Genomic DNA, 18,853 nt, shown 5'->3' with positions numbered 1-18,853 from the left:
AGTAAATAAAGACACAGGATGTCCAGTGACATTTGAATTTCAGAAAATAATAAATAATTTTTTTAGTATAATTATGTCTCTTGCAATGTATGGTATCTATTTATACTAAAAGTGATTTGTCATTGATCTAAAATTCAAATTTAACTGGATGTTCTGTATTTTTCTGGCAACACTAGGCATGAGAGTGTAGGAAGGAGGGTGGTTATTGGAACACACAGGGTCGGGGATATTTGGAAAGGAAGGGCCGCCTCGTTGGAGTTACAGCCTCCCTTACAGGAACAAAGCCAAATGGGACAAGGGATGAGCTGGAGAAATAAGGATTCTGAACTTGCTCTCCTCTTCCTGTCTTCCAATTGTCTGCTGGCATGTCTGATTATTAGGACAATCCAGAAACTAGAGGCCAGATCAGCCTATTGACCCACTCCAATGGTTTCCATGGAGATAGGTTTTCCAGGCATTGAGGAGGGCATGGAAAAAGGAAGAGCAAGGATCTAGAGGGCAAACAGAATGATACCTAGGACATCTCCTGGGGAGTTGAGCCTCAAGTCCAATCTCTTACTGTTCAAAGAGTAGATTAGCAAATGTCAGAAAGGTGTCAGAATACTTGCTAGCACTCAACTTGAGACTTTTCCACTTGGTGAGAAGGTGAAAAAGAATGGGGGAAGAAAAAGGAAAAGTAACTTTCTCATAAAATGCCCCGTGTTACGTAACATCATGGCAAGGTAGCACCTAAAATTATGTGTGCACTACTAATTGTATGTGTCCCACACTTTGGGAAACCTACTAAGATAAACCACTCAAGGGGCAAAAGTAGGGTCAGGAGAGTGAGGAACTCACCTCAGATGCAAAATTTCAGGGGGCATCAAAAACCTTAGTAATCAAGATAAGTAATGGTCTAAATGCATTATTTCTAAAAAATGAAAATTGATGCAAAAAATCCATGATGAATGAAATAGCAATATTTTCAATCAAGAGAGGCCCCGTCCCTGCATTGCACAACTCAGCCTCATTTGTCTTCTGACCCTGGGTTCTGCTGCTGTAGGTTTGTCAGTAACAAACTTGTCACATATGGTGTCACATATGGTGGGTATTCCTTAATTCCCAAGATATTATTACCAGCTGTTTACCTTATTGGAAGTTCCCAACAACCCATGAGGGAGTCAGGAATAGGAAAATGACTCCTGTAGTACAGTCCTAGTGTAATGGTTTTAAGTCAGAGACAGCTAGGTTCAAACCCTGTGTCTGCTTCTTAGAAGAGCACGACCTTGGGCAGTCTGCAAATGTACCTTCCCTGAACTTCCAGGCCTCTGTCTGCCCCATTGCCTCCTGAACTCCCCTCCATTGAAGAGCCAGTCTGCACCCACTGAAAGGTCATTTAGAACTTGGGAGAAGAAAGTCTCTTTTAGATTCTGCATTTTCTACTAAGCTCATTTGCTCTCATTCACGATGGTTGACTTATTTCCTTTCTTGTCCATGAAAGAAGCCAAGAGGAGACATGCTGGAGGCCAAAACAATACTTTTCCAACATATGCACAGAGAAGCAAAGAAAAAAGGGAAGACAAAAGCAAATTTTCAGAGACAAGCAAAGACAAAAAACCACATTGTCCCAGAGAGACTGAAAAAATGGCAGGCTGGGTGTCAGACGTCTTCCCTGTTCTGCGCTCCTGCCTGCCCTTGGCTTCCTTCCAAACACCACCTCACTTTTAAGCTCATTGCGAAAGGTTTTCTTTTATTTTTAATCAAAGACAGTAATAAAAAAGAGGTTAGGCACAGTGGCTCATGCCTGTAATCTCAGCACTTTGGGAGACGAAGGCACATAGAATACTTGGGGTCAGGAGTTCAAGACCAGCCTGGCCAACTTGATGAAAACCATCTCTACTAAAAATACAAAAATACAAAAATTAGCCAAGTGTGGTGGTGGGTGCCTGTAATCCCAGCTACTCAGGAGGCTGATGCAAGAGAATAACTTGAACCCAGGAGGCGGAGGTTGCAGTGAGCCGAGATCCTGCCACTGTACTCCAGCATGAGTGACAGAGAAAGACTGTCTCAAAAAAAAAAAAGAAAGAAAGAAAGAAAGGAAAGAAGAAAAAGAAAGAAAGAAAGAAAGAAAAGAAAGAGAGAAAGAAAGAAAGAAAGAGAGAGAAAGCTACTTTGATAGTCAATTGAATTGATTTACCTTTATATCTCTTCTTGAAGTTCTCATTGCTGCTTCTCCTATTTGCAGTAAATTTCCCCCTCTCCCAAGCAAAAAGTGAAAATGAATTGTGTCACTCACAAAACACGACAAATAAATATCCATGACTGCTTCATCCGATTGTTCAAAAATACTCCGGGACACTTGCAGATTTCCTTACATAGACTTTAAACACATAATACTTTGTACTTCTGTGTAGTTCCTGAGTTTCCTGAGTTTGAATGGAAGGAACAAAATACACCAGAGTATATTTTTTAACACTCTGAAGGAGTGTGATTTCTGTGACAATGAACTCATTATGGGTTCCATTACTTTGGGAAGTGCTACTCTTTGGAAAAGATGAATTGAGGAGTTTGGAGTCAGACATAGGGTACAAACTCCAGTGCTGCCACTTATATGCTGTGTGGTCTTGGACAAGAAGCTTAGTCTCTCAGGATCTTAGACTCAAAACTTATAAAGTTGGAGTAATATATTCTCAGCAGTAGTTTTGTAAGAATCAAATAAGATAGTACATAGGAAAGAGGAATGAATCTAACTTCAATACACAGGATACAAGAAATGTTGCATTTGTTCCCCTGAATAAAATTTAATATACTAACAGTCTTCTGCATCTCAGCTATAAACAAATACATAAAGGAATAGCCTATGTTGATCTTCCCAATTCCATTGGGATGGCAGAAAATACAATAATGGATCTCCCTCCAACTTGTGAAGGCACTAGAGGTCTTCCCAAGAGCAGAACTTTTGTTCAGGAGGCTCCTGGTTCTTACTGATGTGCTCCTTGGAGGAGGATTTCTCTGCTGCTTCCATGCATAGCTTGAGTGCAGGTGCTTTGTGAGGCTGAGGGTCCTGGTACCTGGGGCTCTGCCTCCTTATGAGCGTCCTCCCCACAGCCACTTTCCTCTGATATCTGTCTCCTCCCTGGTGCACTATGAACGAGTGGGAGGTGTGTCCCAACCATTCATGTACCCGTGACCCTTTCTCAGTCTTGGGAATCGTTCTCAACACCCAACCATGAACTGGTTGCTTCTGCATCCCAATATCCCAACCCCAGAGCCCTCTCCTTCCCTTGAGGACATGTTCAACTCTATGCAAATGTGCAGGCTGGCGATGACGATCTCACAGGCCACTGATGTGTTTTATTCTACTTCAGAAAAAAAAAAAGAATTTTTAATAGTTATCAAGAGTTAAAAAACTGGGTGGAAATAACCTTGAGTACATACACAGTGGATTACTAGGCAGCTGTAAAAGAAATAAGGAAGATTTGGCCAGGTGCAGTGGTTCACGCCTGTAGTCCCAGCACTTTGAGAGGCCGAGGCGGGCAGATCACCCGAGGTCAGGAGTTTGAGACCAGGCCTGGCCAACGTGGTGAAACTCTGTCTCTAACAAAAATACAAAAATCAACTGGGCATGGTGGCGGGTGCCTGTTATCCCAGCAACTTGGGAAGCTGAGGCAGGAGAATCACTTGAACCCAGAAGGCGGAGGTTGGAGTGAGCCAAAATCGCACTATTGCACTCCAGCCTGGGTGATAAGAGCAACACTCTGTCTAGAAAAAAAAAAAAAAAGAAAGAAAGAAAAAGAAAAAGGAAAAAAGAAAGAAATAAGGAAGATTTGTATAAAATGATTACAGAGTGATTTCTAGGAGATAGTGTCAGGTTAAAAATAAAGCAAGGTGCAAAAAGGAATATATAGAATGCTACCTTTTGTGTTAGAAGAGGAAAAAAAGATGAAATGCATATACATGCACTCATCTTTCCAAACAGAAACACAAAGGAAAAGCTAGAAAGCTATGAAATTGTTTACCTTCAAGAGCTGGCCAGGAGGAACAAGATGGAGTGGGTACAGAAGGGAGGAATACTTCTCGGAGTATATCTTTTATATAGTTTTGACTTCTAGAAACATGTTAATGCTCCATCCGTTCAGAAAATAAAATAAAATCAACCAGGGCGAGAAGAGACGAGTGGTAAAATCTGTTGGTAACTTAGCATCTGTCAGTCACTTACACACTAGGGATCAGTGTGAAACAAGACTTGACATATGTCAAACAATCCTATACTTTGGGTTTGAGTTGTACATTCCAACTCAGACCAAGCTCAGGGCCAATGGCTCCCCTATGTCTTTAGCTTAGCAACAACTCTCCCAGCAAGTGAATAGAGATAGGACTTTTCGTCTAAGTGTTTAATGTTATGCCTTACCATTGCCTATTTTGCAGTTAGAAAGTAAAAGCTATTTTCTCCCTTTGGACATTCTCTCTACTCCCTCCTCCACTGCCCTTGGTAGCTTTAATCCTTTAGATTACCCCACTCTTGGAGGAAGGTTCACCCACTTCTCATTTATTTGTTAATTCATTGAATTTCTTTTGGGTGGGCCACTGGGAATGGGGATACAGGTTCACCTTGGACCCTGCCAGTGAAGCATTTACAAGGCTACCGGATTCTACAGCACCAAGTCTAATGCTCCCTCTGTGCTGTCCCAGAAGAGCCTGCCTCTTTCTTCAGCCTGTGTCCTATTACTAGATACTATTATCCTAGGCTCAGTGTACTCTCTGTCCCAGAAAGGGGAGCAAGGGCAGAAATAATCCTTTTCCAAGGGTTAATATTTGTTGGGTATTTAAAATCAGATAGACTATAAACTCTTGTGAGTTTTTTTCCCCCTAAAAGGCAGTCTTGGCTTCTCAAAGCCAATTTGAGGCAAGAACTCTGGGAAATCAAAAGCAGGGGTAAGGGGGTTCTCCGGAAGATCATTTGGGAACTGGGTGACAGCAGGTGTGGTGAAAATAATATGGGTTTTGGTACCAGCCCACCTGGGTTGAATTCAGCTTTTCTGTTCTCAAGCAGTATATAATCCCTTTACCTCTCAGCTTCTTATAAATAAGCGCAAAATTAAGACAAAAGGATTTTATACTTCACAGGATATTATGTCCATTCATGAGATGTATATTAAACATTGCAAACCACACAGCTATTCACTTATTAAAAATTATATCTTGCTTCTCTCATCGATAAAGCTGGAAAGGAAGAACCATGCTGGATTTTTTTCCCCTTAAAACATGATCATTAAAAAATGTCTAATTATAAAAGCAATGTATGTTAATTGCAGAAAAACTGTAGAAATGCAAAAAAAATAAAAATTTCAGGACACGCATAAAAACATCCACCAGAGATAATCACCATGAAGACGCTGATCTTTCCAAATGTTAATACTCAGTACATGTGCATATGTACATACTTCAAAAAAGATACATTATTTTACTTATTTTTTTATCATATTATTTGGGGTGCTTTTTAAACCTGATCAAAATAGTCTTCCATGCATAATATTTTCAAAGATCCCACAGTTTTCAATTGTATGGATACAAAAAATAAATCTGTTATCTTGACTCCCACTATCAGAAGTTTAGATTTCCAGGTTTGGAGTATTTTAATTAATGCTGCAATGGAAGTACTTAGAACTAAAATATTTGCACATGTATTTAATTGTTTACTAAGAATAGCCTTATTAAATGGGTTCAAAGTTTTATCTTGTTAAGGCTTTTGTCTCATATACCCAAATCACTCTCTCACATGTTTGTACCACTGTACACTTCCAAAAATACTCCACGCAGGTCATTTACCCCATAGGTAGAACCAAACTGCATTGTAGCATCCAAAGACACACAAACACACTCTCACACAATTTTGCAATCTGCTGGCTACAGCAGAAAGGTCAGCACTTAAACTTTCATTTATTAAAGATTATTTTTTCAGACACTTCTTGCTCACCAACTGGAACACTCTTAAATTGCTGCCGTGTCTTGGGCCTTTTCTAGGAATGATGATGGTCTTCTCAACTGAGCTGTGTCTGTCTCTAAATGACTTTCACTTCTGAGCATATGCCTTCCCGTGAAATCCCAGGTTAATACCCAGATGCCCAAAAATACAGGTGGGAAAAAATTTCAAATAGATTATGCAGCCCATCTGTTCCAGTATTCTTATTATGGGAATAATTTTATTTTTTGTATAATTAGAGAAAAGTTAGTAAGATAAATCTGCCTGGGACCCCATAATTTTTTATTAAAAACAGTAAAATCTGCATCTCCCCGCAAGAAGTTCTAGTGTGTCAACCAAGGTCAGGAAGAGCCTCTGCTCAGGAGGTCGTGGTTAACTTCCTTTGAGTTTTATTTCCAGAGCAAGGGTTGTAGAAAGCCAGATTGTCCTTGAATATTCCTTTAGTACCTTTTTTCTGTAGAATCTTTGGTATTCTTTTAAATACCTTGGTCTTTCTTAGTTTTATACCCATGTGTTCTTTCTTCATAGCAGAAGTTCCGAGGGCTTCAATATACCTTTTACTGATTTCCTTTCTCCTACCAAGTAGAATTATTTTCTGTTCTATTCCAGAAATTACCTTCTGGTTCCTGTTAACTCAATGCCCCCAATCTATTCATGTTTTGGGAGTTGAAGGCTCAATATAAACTGTTTTCTTCCCTTTCTTGCCAGCTCATTCCCCTTCTTTACACATACACATTCGATACCTATTCTTATCCATTAAGAAATGTGTAGGCATAGGCTGGGCAAGGTGCTCACGCCTGTAATCTCAGCACTTTGAGAGGCCAAAGAGGTAGGATTGCTTGAGACCAGCCTAGGTGACATAATGAGACACTGTCCCTACTTTTTTTTTTTTTTTTTTTTGAGAGGGAGTCTTGCTCTGTTGCCCAGGCTGGAGTACACTAGGGCAATCTTGGCTCACTACAAGCTCCGCCTCCCGGGTTCACACCATTCTCCTGCCTCAGCCTCCTAAGCAGCTGGGACTACAGGCACCCGCCACCATGCCTGGCTAATTTTTTTTTTTTTTTTTTTTTGTATTTTCAGTAGAGACAGGGTTTCACCATGTTAGCCAGGATGGTCTTGATCTCCTGACCGTATTTGTGTTGCAAACCTTGATTTTGTTTGACCAAACACCACCGTGCCTCACATTGCGTTATTGTTGTTATTTTCACCTGTATTGCTTTTTACTGCTTTACAAATGTAGTGTGTAAGCAAGCCTTGCTTTTTAGAGTTATTTATAAGAGTCATAAGCATGAGGATATTACAGCTGGCTTACACTCATACAAGTTGTATGATGATAATTACAATTTAAATCAATGTGCTACAAACAGCAGGTGCCATCACTTCTCCACCCATAGCCCCGTCTCTCGACTCTGTACTGCTAAAGATGCTCACTGTGAATATCTGCTACTTCTTGCCTGAGGGCTTTTGCTATGAGAGCCTGGTTGGACCGAAAGTAGAGCAAGCCAGAGGTTCTGAAAAGTTAATTCCCCTGAAAGCAGCCCTCAACCCATGATAGAAGGGGAATTATTGGTGCATAAATATCCCAGCTTCACCAGTGGCTATTTAGAAGAACTCAAAATACACATTTTCACACCATCTTCCAGAATTTCCCAGTGGTTATGAGCCCCAGATGCCTACTTGCTTGAAAATGCACCCCTTTCCTGTTTCTTTTCATTCCTTGTCTAACTTTTTTACTCCACTACCAGTGCTTCCTGGGATCCTCTCCTGCTTGGCCTCAAATCCGAGTTGCGGGTTCCTAAACTTAGTTTATCCTACACGGAGACAGCTGCACATCAGGCATCATTGCACCTTCACTGGTAAAGTGAATCTTTACAAGTTGCATTTCAAGTGTATTAGGGGATTGGCAGATTTGCCTGAATTTGCTCTTATACCTACCATGCAAGTGAATTGATTTCCCAGCCTAATAAACGAAGGTTATAAGAACCTATTAGAAGAGCAATTGCTACCCATAAAAGGGGTGGATATAGCATGGTTTGGTGCAGTTCCTCTGGGCCCCAAAGCCCCTAACAGGAGGACAGATGTAGATGGCACTCTCCACATAGGGTTTCATTTTGCTGCAGCTGTTATAGCCTCAAGCTTGTATCACCATCCCAGAAGAACTTACCCTAGCAACTGACATGCTGCTATTAAAGTAAATGTTGCAAGCCCCCTGTTTTGTGGTTCTTGAATGAAATGCAGCATCATTAAAGGCCAAACCTTCTCTCTGAGAGGCTTTGGGGGATAGGGTCAGCACCCAAAAATCACTAAACAACACTTCTGTCTCTGCCTCTCCAGGATCACAGAAAGCAAGCCCCTTCGCCCCAGAAATGCACCTGCTTGAGAAGCTCTGCAGTGTGTTGAAGAAAGAAGCAATGATACCACGAGAGGGAAGTGCAATAGATTAAATGTGTCCCCCTCTCCAAATCTATATGTTGAAATCTTCATTCCCAAGGTGACGGTATCAGGAGGTGGGGCCTTTGGGAGATGATTAGGTCAAGAGGGCAGAGCTCTCCTGAGTGGGATTAGTGCCCTTATAAAAGAGACCTGAAGGCCGGGCGTGGTGGCTCATGCCTGTAATATCAGCACTCTGGGAGGCCAAAACAGACAGATCATCTGAGGTCGGGAGTTCGAGACCAGCCTGGCCAACGTGGTGAAAACCCATCTCTACTAAAAATACAAAAATTAGCTGGGCGTGGTGGCATGTGCCTGTAATCCCAGCTACTCAGGAGACTGAGGCAGGAGAATTGCTTGAATCTCGGAGGCAGAGGTTTCAGTGAGCCTAGATCGTGCCACTGCACTTCAACTTGGGCGACAGAGTGAGACTGCGTCTCAAAAAAAAAAAAAAAAACTAAAAAAAAATAAATAAATAAATAAATAAGGCCTGAGGGACACCCCCTCACTCCTTCCACCATGTAAGGACACAGCTAGAAGGCACCATTCTATGAACTAGTTAACAGATCCTCACCAGACATCAAAACTGCTGGTACCTGGATCTTAGACTTCAGCCTCCAGAACTGTGAGAAATAAATCTCTGTTGTTTATAAGCCACTCTGTTCATGGTGTTTTGTGATAGCAGCCCACACAGAGTGAGAGAGCAGCCTGGGTGACTCACACTGCCTGGGGATGGGCATTAGCAGTAATGTCCTGGGTGTATGTATTGGAGACTCCAGTCTTTAGTACCTGCATGTACAGGTAGTCTGTGTCCCCCCAATCCCTGATTCTCCTGATCCAAGTATCACCACATCTCCCCATGCACCTCATCTTCCTGCCTGCTCAGTTCTACTGTGGAAATGATTGAGTTAAATCCTTAAGATAAAAAATAAACTTTGCTCACGATGACCAACTAGATAAACAGGCACATGCAATGCCAAAACTCAAAATCAATATCTGGGAGACTGTCTCTATTTGGAAAAGGAGAGGTATATTAAATTAAAGTGTGTCCTTTGATTTTTCCCTCAAAAAAATATGGCAGTCTCTAAAACAAAACTGCCCAGAATGATTTAGTAACCTTCTAGCATCAGCTTCAAATGTATTCAAGTGTCTGCAATGAGACCTGCATGAAACAGGCCTCTGAGCTCGTCCAAAGGACAAACAGTATCCCAGGTTGGGAACATTCCCCTGGTGTGTGTTGTCACATCAATAGCTATCATTTCCAATCAATGTCGTTTCTGCAAAGACAGCCCTTGTGTGCCAGGCCACTGCCAATAGAGAGGACTAATGTGACCTCAGCTTCTGGGCTGGAAAGTCCCTTGAGCATCAATTAGTCCAAGGACCTTCTTTTACCAACCAAAACAAGGACATTTCCAAAGTCACACAGGCAGCAAGTCAAAACCACAGGCTACCTTGCTCCCAGAAGTCAAAGATCCATCCATGGCTTAGAACAGAGTGGTTCAGGCCCGGGGCAGTGGCTCATGCCTGTAATCCCAGCTCTTTGGGAGGCTGAGGTGGGTGGATCATTTGAGGTCAGGAGTTTGAAACCGGCCTGGCTAACATGGTGAAATCCCCGTCTCCACTAAAAACACAAAAACTAGTCAGGAGTGGTGGTGGATGCCTCTAATGCCAGTTACTTGGGAGAATGAGGCAGGAGAATTGCTTGAGCCCAGAAGGTGGAGGTTGCAATGAGCAGAGATTATGCCACTGCACTCCAGCTTGGGCAACAGAGCAAGACTCCATCTCAAAAAAAAAGAGGCCAGGCACAGTGGCTCATGCCTGTAATCCCAGCACTTTGGGAGGCCGAGGTGGGCAGATAACGAGGTCAGGAGTTCGAAACCAGCCTGGCCAATATAGTGAAACCCCGTCTCTACCACACCTGTAGTCCCAGCTACTCAGGAGGCAGAGGCAGGAGAATCGCTTGAACCTGGGAGGCAGAGGTTGCAGCAAGCCGAGATCGTGCCACTGCACACCAGCCTGGGTGACAGTGCAAGACTCTGTCAAAAAACAAACAAACAAACAAAAAAAAAAACAGGGTGGTTCAACTTTGGCACGATTAACATTTTAGCATTTTAGGCTGGATCATTCTTTGTTGTAAGGCTGTCCTGTGCCTTGCAGGATGTTTAACAGCATCCCTGGCCTGTACCCATTAGATGCCTGTAGCACTACTGGTAACAACCAAAAATGTCCCCAGACACTGCCGATGTCCCCCAAGGGGTAAAATCACCTCTGACTTAGAGAAAAGATTGCAAATTTGAGCCATATGGGCTAAATTTGGCTCACAGGCATGTTTCGTTTAGCCTATCTAATATTTAATCAAAATTTTATAAATTTGGTATATTTCACATAAAAATTCAGACCTTTGGCTTATCAGAAACACCTGGAAGCCCCAGCAATTCTGAGCTCACATTTTCACATTACAATGACGGATCAAAGTTGAGTTTTTTGTTTGTTTGTTTTTTGAGACAGAGTCTTGCTTTGTCGCCCAGGCTCGAGTACGATGGTGTGATCATGGTTCACTGCAGCCTCAACCTCCCAGCCTCAAGCAGTTCTCCTGCTGCAGCCTCCCCTCCTGAGTAGCATGTGCCCAGCTAGTGTTCGTATTTTCTTGCAGAGACGGGGTCTCACTGTGTTGCCCAGGCTGGTTTCAAACATCTGGGCTCAAGTGATCCACCTGTCTTGGCCTTCCAAAGTGCTGGGATTACAGGCTTAAGCCACCATGCCCAGTCACTGTCCCTTTTAGAATGCCATCTGCACTCTGGTTTGTCACAGTCCCCACCACTCTCTATTATGCCCCGCAACAGGCCCACTTCATGTAATTCATGATGTTCTTGGGCCTGGATTTAGAGTTTAAGTTTTCTTAAAACAATTTGTGGTATATCTTTTCTTAGGTAAGCCCCTCAGTTCCTTGAGGTCAGAGTCATGTTATTTTTTCCTTTTGCTCCTTCTACAGTGCCTAACCTTGAGCAGACACTTAAAAAGAGTTATCCATTTATCTACAGCAGTTTTCCCCAAAAGATATCCTGCAGAATGCTAATCTTGTTAACTTCAAGGGCAAAGGGCTGGAAGTCAAGAAAGTTTGGGTAAAGCTGTATTCTGTATCCCTGTGTAGAGATGGAAGAGTTATGCTAAGACTCTAAATCTACATTAAAGAAAGCTGCTTAACTGTATTTGACCCAGAGCGTCCCAGGCTAATTTGACCACAGACCTTCCTTTTACCCTGGCATCCATCAACATTTAGGAAACCACTCTTCCGTCGAATAGACTGTGGAAAACACTGAACTAGAACTCTGACCATTTCCAATTAGACACAGGTGTTTAATTTTAGACACAGGTGTTTAATATTAAGTGATATGACAAAGGCAGTTACAAAGTACTAACATGTAAAGAGTTTTTTTCTAAGCCTAGACTTTTATTTCAATCAGCTCTTTTAAATTTCTCCACACATTTGTGAAGACAATGTGATCGATGTTTACACCTCACAGATTAGAAAATGAAGTAACAGGCCGGGCACGGTGGCTCACACCTGTAATCCCAACACTTTGCGGCGCTGAGGAGGGTGGATCACGAGGTCAGGAGTTTGAGATCAGCCTGGCCAAGATGGTGAAACCCCGTCTCTGCTAAAAATAGAAAAATTAGCCAGGTGCAGTGGCGGGTTCCTGTAATCCCAGCTGCTCGGGAGGCTGAGGCAGGAGAATCACCTGAACCCGGGAGGCGGAGGTTGCAGTGCGCCAATATCTCACCACGGTACTCCAGCCTCGGTGATAGAGAAAGACTCTATCTCAAAAAAAAAAAAAAAAAAAAAAAAAAAAAAAAAAAAAAAAGAAGCAAGAGAACATTAAGGAGCTTGTTCCTGGTTACGCATGGTATCTCATGTAGAATTAGATATTCTAATAATCACTTACTGGGCAATTCTCTTAACCTTTCAGAGCCTAAAATTCACATAGGTGGAAAATGGGAAAACTGGGTTCTGAACAAGTCCTGGAAACAAGGTATGTATTCCTTCTACCTTCCTTAGTGCATATCAAGAATGTAGAACTGGGCCAGACATGGTGGCTCAAGCTTGTAATCCCAGCACTTTGGGAGGCCAAGGTGGGCAGATCACCTGAAGTTAGGAGTTCCATACCAGCCTGACCAACATGAGGAAACATTGTCTCTACTAAAAATACAAAAATCAGTTGGGCGTGGTGGCAGCTGCCAGTAATCCCAGCTACTCGAGAGGCCAAGGCAGGAGAATCACTTGAACCTGGGAGGCAGAGGTTGCAGTGAGCCGAGATCGTGCCACTGGACTCCAGCCTGGGTGACAGAGCAAGACTCTGTCTCACAAAACAAACAAACAAAAAACAAAACAAAACAACAACAACAACAAAGAATGTAAAATTGGATGAATGAGTGGACAGATGGATGATTGGATGATGGATGGACTTCTTCTCATTTGCTTTGTGGAAAGCACCCCTTTAGGCTCTGTAAAGAGGAGGTGCATACTAAAGGGAATAGGACAGGATTTCTGAATAACATTTCCCCATTTCCTGGGATTTAAGCCTGCTAACCTCAGAACAGGAAAGGCAAAATGTGCACTTTTCATAGCGTGCATTTTCAGTTACATTGAGGTCTTGTAGCTTCACACAGTCATTCCTCCAAGGAAGCCCCAACCAACTGGATATGGGCCAATCCAACAATAAAAGCAACAAAACTTTCAGGGATGTCAGCTCTTAGCCTCAACCAGAGACATCAGGGAAACAAGAGAGTGAATCAGCTGGAGGGCTAGTTCATCCTGATTTATAGTATGATGATCTCAGCTTGTAAGGTGGGAAATACAGTGCAGGGGAGGAATTCACCCCCTTTCTGGTTTCTGTTGGACCCTATTTGAGGAGTAAATGCTTTGTTTACTTCTGAACCTGAATTTTACATCCCCATCCCATTACCATTACTCACCATGATCTATAGCAAAGTACTTCAGGGAAAACACAGCTCTCTGCAGTGCTTGGAAGAAGCAGGAAGCATTATTGTGTGGTGATTCATACAAGAAATCATACAGGGGCCGGACACAGTGGCTCACGCGTGTAATCCCAGCACTTTGGGAGGCCAAGGTGGGCGGATCACCTGAAGTCAGGAGTTCGAGATGAGCCTGGCCAACATGGTGAAACCATGTTTCCACTAAAAATACAAAAATTAGCCAGGTGTTGTGGTGCACGCCTGTAGTCCCAGCTACTCAGGAGGCTAATTTAGGAGAATCACTTGAACCTGGGAAATGGAGGCTGCAGTGAGTTGAGATTCTGCCACTGCACTGCAGCCTGGGGTGACAGAGCCAGACTCCATCTGAAGAAGAGGGACAGGGGAGGGGGAGGAGAAGAAGAAATGGAAGAGGAAGAAACGAAGAAGAAGAAGAAGAGAAAAAAATCATACAGCATCACACTAGGGGGAGGACCCTAGATAATATTCAAGGGGAGGGGTACAAGAAATCACGCAGAAATTATCTTTCAGCATGAATGAGATTTCAAAAACAAAAACTACATGATTTAGTCATATATTTTCCTGTGTTGCATATACAAGTCCTATGTTGTATATTTTCCTCTTTACTTGACCAACCATGTTTACCAAGTGATACTAAACAATTGATAAGATCATTTCCACATGGATAACAGCTACTTATGGAGACGAGTAAGAGCAGGTGAAATGTTTCTAATTCTATTCATACATGAGCAGATTAATAGAGAACTAAAATGGTGTTCAGGATCTTGTGAGTAGCACTTTGGTTAGGGTTTTCCTGTTAACATCCATTATAAACCTGCAGCTGGATCCCTATGGAGAGAAAACTCCAATAGGGTGAAAACATATCTTACAAAGGAGTTGTGAGAGGGCTGCACTGAATCCCAGGGACTGGGATCCTTGCGTAATGTTGTGTTGTAGAGAGGCCATGGGGACTCTTCTTAATACTCCACAGTCTATCATTCGTTTATTTAAAGCCCTTCAGTGGCATCTGTGGAAGATACTGCTACACCTCCTAATATTATTTGTCCCTTTCCTCATTAATTGTGGAACCTCAACTTTTACTTGGACATTATTACTTAGCTAAGAAAAAAACTAGCTTTCCCGGCATCCTTTGCAGTGGGATGTGGCCATGTGACTAGGCTCTGGCTAATACGAGGTAAGTACCCGTATTATGGAAGAGTCCTGAAGTGTGCCTAAGATGAAAGATGTGGGTCTTTCTTCCCCTCTCACACATCTCTGTCCTGCCACCCAGCACATAAATGAGATGGCTATATCTTAAACTATGAGAATGGAGGCCAATGATTCATGACTTGGAGTACAGAGCAGGAAGGAACATTGATCCTTGATGATAATGTACAGCCTCCATCCCACCCGAATGTATTTCATATTCTTTAAGCCAATTTTTATTTTATTATTATATTTTGTGTCTGTAGCTGAACCTAATACATTACCATCGCTTTCATAGAGAAGCTTTTCCGGACCGTGCAGATAGCCCCTTGTATTTCTCCTTTATAGCACTTATTGACTGGTAAATGACTAATTATTTACATAAATTATTTTTTGGTTTAATATATGTAGCAGAGATGGTCAGTGCCCAACCTACACCCTCTCGGAGCTCACCATTGCCATGCACAATGATCCGATGGCTTCCAAGTACAAACACCTACAACTCTTTCAGGACAGCTTTGTCTAGCTGCCTATTCCCAAACAGTCCACGTGCATGGCAGGCTACAAGTGGCAGATGGTTAGTGTCCCACAGAAACAGTCCTCAACTAAGGACTAACAGGAGTTGGTAGATTCTCCATTTTCTTTGCCTCTTGATGGGGATACCTCTGAGGTGTGCTCTACACTGTCTCCTAGAGTTCCCCAGCAGGATTTAATCTGAGTTATAGCAGTGATAACCTGCTAGGTAATACACCTCATATTGGCTTCTTTTCCTACCCTGTATCACTTTCACAGACGTCTTCCAGTGCTTCCTGGGATCACTTCTGAAGCCATTTGTATGAAAATCTTCAAATTAAGAAAGGTTTGCTTCTGGGCAACCCAATCTAAACCAATATATACCTCCTCAACAGGACTGACAACTCCTTTACGACTGAGAATATATTTGTTTTATTCACCTTATTCACCATTTTACCGCCAGCATTTAGCAATAGCTCAAGGCAACCACTCAAAAAGTGGCAAGTAAATATCAGTGCACTTTTTTTTCCCCTCTGACACAACTAGAGTTTACCACGTAAGACTGGTCCTATAAGGTTATCCTACCACCATCAGGGTGAGCTGCACACTTCTATAGCGTGTCTCTGAAAAATAATGTTGTGCTCATTGGCAATTATGTTTCATTATTTTTAAATGGCATAAAGAAAAACTATAAGAAATGATGGCACATATCCTCTAATAGAAGTCCCTGGATTTTGTTAGGATATTTCAATGGCCAGAATCTTCTACCGCTCTCCATTATTGACCTCCTAAATTCGTCTCCTTTATCTTGACCTATTTGATGGCATTTTTTGTGAGTAAAAGATAGGGCAACAAATAAAACCATAAGCATTGAAGTGTGGTGGTTAAGAACATGCATTTCAAGCATTTCAAAGTCAAATAGCTCCCATTTCAAATCTCAACTCTGCAATTTGTTTAGTAGGCAATCCTGGGAAAGTTACTCAATTTATATTAAATTTTCTCCTCTGTAAAATAGGGATAATAGTGCTACAGCATAGGATTATTTTAAAGATGAAATAATATAATGTATGTACAACACATTATATTCTATACAATTCTAATTGTATTGAAGAGAATACAATGCAACAAGTATTATTATTCAAGCATATGGTTGAAGACATTGACCATCTTCCTCAAATAACATTTCTCTGGGAAGTTACTGAACCATTCCAAATTATTTAGAAAACCATTTCTAAAATCATACTAAGATTGTTTCCCATATTTTCTTACTCAAAGACTTTACCTCTATTAGGGGTTCCTATATCTGGCCTTCTACATCACACCCCCCTCCCCGCCGGCCCACGCCCCACCCCCACCATGTGCACATACCCTGCCCCAGGCCAATTGCAAGTTAACAGAGCTGAGCTGTAATACTATGTTTTACCATCAGTGGCCACTGTTTGACATTGTTCTACAATCATGTAAGAAATCTCACAACTGAGGCTCTGAGTGAAAGTCCAAGGAATCAATTTTACAAATTAAAAATTGATTTATTGTGTTTATTTGGAGATATGCCATGCACTTTGGCTCTTTCCACGTTCCACCAGGCAGGATCAGAGTTGGCAATACTTAACAATAGTGGTATATAGGACTCAGAGGAGGGTATCTCCCCCCACCAGCAACACAGACTGTGGTGGGTTCTTTCTGGGTAGTTGTGATAATCAGCTGCCTACCAATTATAATCTGGGGTTTGTAAACAGCCAGAAGATTTCCTTGGAGGGAGTAATTATATTCCCTTTAACACACTGTAAGACAAACACTTTCTCTTAAACATGCTGTGTGCTGACTACAAAGTAGATTTACTTTACTAATGCCAAAGGAAAACACTCAGAACCAAGGCAAGGGACCTCGGTGGTACAGAGATAGTAGGCAGTGAAAAAAAGAGCAGGGAACATTAAAAAATGCCATGGAGTATTGTCAATCAGGGGAGAACTGGTTTGGCCTGTCTGTATAAACACGCATCGCGAGATATTAAGAGCCTGGATTTGGAGTTGGTCTTCTATCTTATTATAACTAGCATGTTCCTTTGAGCACAATAACTCATCATGTTAAGATTCATTTTCATTTTCCTCTTCCATAAAGTGGGAGTAGGAATTCTTTTTTTTTTTTTTTTTTTTTTGAGACGGAGTCTCGCGCTGTGCCACCCAGGCTGGAGTGCAGTGGCGCGATCTCGGCTCACTGCAAGCTCCGCCTCCCAGGTTCACACCATTCTCCTGCCTCAGCCTCCGAGTAGCTGGGACTACAGGCGCCCGCCACCACGCCCGGCTAGTTTTTTGTATTTTTAGTAGAGACGGGGTTTCACCATGTTAGCCAGGATGGTCTCGATCTCCTGACCTCATGATCCACCCGCCTCGGCCTCCCAAAGGAATTCTTATCTCATGAGATTATTTTCAGAATCAAATTAAGAAATGTACCTAAAGTGTCTAGAACAGCAGACACCTCCAAAACAATAACATATATTGCCGATATTATTGGTGTCAAAGCTATGTCTCGTTGGAATTCATCATTCCATGTATAAAATGATAGCTTCCTGCAAAGAGCATACACAATTCTCTGCCTGGGGATTCTCTCAGCCCAAGTACATGGGACAGGATAGAAATGTCAAGGAGTTAACAATTCCAGGAACAGTTATTGGCCAATCAAGCATAGACTTTAGTGAATAAATACCTATGTCCTCACTCCTTGGGTGAGACAACTCTGAGACTTGTTCTACACTGTCTCTCAAATGTCCCCTGCGGGTTTGAGCTCCAATTGTCCACTGCGGTAAACTGCTTATTAATACATCCCATATTGGGTACCATCAATTTTCTCTCTCACTTTCCTACTTCCCAGCCAGAGTTTCCTGGGATTACTTCCAAAATAAACCACGGGTGTTCAAATTCTTGTTTCAGGATAGAATCCAGCCTAAACACTATATCTCACAATGTAAACAAGACAAACAATTTGGACAACTGGATTCACAATAAAATGTCCAATTCACTAACCAAGCCCTGTCTATTCAGGCTTCTTTTAGCCCTCTTCCTTCCATCCCGTGGCTATTGCATCAGTTGGGAGCACTCTCATTTATTTTGGTTTTTTTGGGGGGGTGGATTTTTTTTTTTTTTTTTTTTTTGCCTGCGCTTAGTCTCTAACTGATCCCCATGCTTCCAGTAACTCTATCATCTAATCCATCACTCACTTACTGTCAAAGTTATTATCCTAAAATGCAGTTCTGGTAATGCTCTTCCCATGTTTTTGTTTTTTAAGCCTTTATGGCGCCAGTTGCCTCTGTGGTTATGTCTTAAATTTTGTAACCTGGTATGTGAAAACTTTCAAAAGCTGGTCCCAATCAACCCTTCAAACTCATCTCCAACGATTGATAAATACAGCCAATGTTCTGCCTACATAGAACAAACCAGCATCTCAAAAGCCCTTTTACCTGTTACCTTTTGGTGTATTTGAACGAGCCTGTGACCTTTTCTGCCAGAAGAACCTGCCTCATCCTTCAAGGTCCTGCTCAAATGTTCCCTCCTCCATGAGAACTTCTCCAACTCTCTGGACTGGTCCAACTCTCTGGACCAGTTTTCTGTGCATATTCTACTATGTACCAATCACGTATTAAGCCCTGGGAAAATCACGCTGGATAAAAGTAGAAATAGCTACTACTCACATGAATTTCACAGTTGGATAAAGGAAACAGGTATTATCAGGTAAACATATAAAAGTTAGCTA

Source organism: Papio anubis, chromosome 18 (assembly GCF_008728515.1).
Source record: "Papio anubis isolate 15944 chromosome 18, Panubis1.0, whole genome shotgun sequence".
Lineage (NCBI taxonomy): Eukaryota > Metazoa > Chordata > Mammalia > Primates > Cercopithecidae > Papio > Papio anubis.
Note: the sequence above shows the minus strand (reverse complement) of the source record.